This window comes from Pogona vitticeps, chromosome 3 (assembly GCF_051106095.1).
Source record: "Pogona vitticeps strain Pit_001003342236 chromosome 3, PviZW2.1, whole genome shotgun sequence".
In the NCBI taxonomy this organism is placed as follows: Eukaryota; Metazoa; Chordata; class Lepidosauria; order Squamata; family Agamidae; genus Pogona; species Pogona vitticeps.
In genome coordinates, this window is record NC_135785.1 from 104,032,483 (window position 1) to 104,033,486 (window position 1,004).

Consider the following 1,004-nt stretch of genomic DNA (forward strand, 5'->3'; position numbering starts at 1 on the left):
CCAATGACAGAGTATTTCCAGCATGAAGACCAATTATATCTGCCTGCCACATAGCTGTTACCATATTTTTTGCTCCATAAGATGCAGTTTTTCCCTAAAAAAGTGGGGGGAGAAAGTATGTGCGTCTTATGGAGCGAATACTATTTTAAAAAGGTTCAGCCGCCACCACCACCCAGAAGCCTCCCAGCACCATGCCGAGAGGCTTTTGAACCAGCACCAGAGGCTGCCTGCTATGGCAGCCACATTGGACCTCACTACTCTGCCATCTGCACTGCTGGCTTTCCAGGATCTGCCTCCTGGAGCCCACCTGGAAAACCAGCAGGGCCAACAACAGACCTATGGCAGTAAATTTAAATGGCAGAGGATTGTGAAAACAGCCAAGGACCACAGGGGAAAGAGTGATTCTAGAAAGACCAGGGGAAACTGAAAACACAGTCCCCTACTACCACAAATTATGCAGTTGATTTTCCCGCATTTGGGAAAATCACAGGGATCAGCACACCCGAAGTGCAATGGATGAGCCTCATCCTGGGAAAACCACTTTCATGATCATGGTATCTCCCCTGCCAGGTATGAGTTGGAGTGGCCGCTGCACCTCCTGCCCCCTTCTGTGCCCTGCCCCCCCAAGGCATGGTGACCCCCCCGCTGCACAGCCCCAGTCCCACCAGAGGCCAAGAGAGCTCCTCAGTGTTTTGGGGTGCCCTGTGGGACCTCCATCAGGGGCTGGGTGTTCCTCCCACAATCCTCCAGTGCACAGATATTAGCATACCTAATGTGCGGGGAAGGCAGCGAAAGTGGGAAATTCAAACTTTCAGTTAGCGAAGAGGCTACTTGTCTGCTTCCTTGCTAGTCCAAGCGGATGGAGAGCTGGAAGAGAGACCTGTGACTGCCTGGTATTGTCATTTTAAAATGTAAAATTTAGTTTAAAAGCTGCTTTTTTGGGGTTAAATCGTGCTTGGGTGAAAAGGTGCTCCATTTGAGTCGAAACCTGCTTGTGTAGAAAT

The 1,004-nt window shown here is 50.2% G+C and overlaps 1 non-coding gene across 1 annotated transcript; it reads right to left on the minus strand.

The window, feature by feature from the left end:
• Nucleotides 1-414: 414 nt before the first annotated feature.
• LOC140706291 (U1 spliceosomal RNA) lies at nucleotides 415-578 on the minus strand. Its single transcript, XR_012085931.2, has one exon. It is a non-coding gene; the product is annotated as a U1 spliceosomal RNA (small nuclear RNA).
• Nucleotides 579-1,004: the final 426 nt, after the last annotated feature.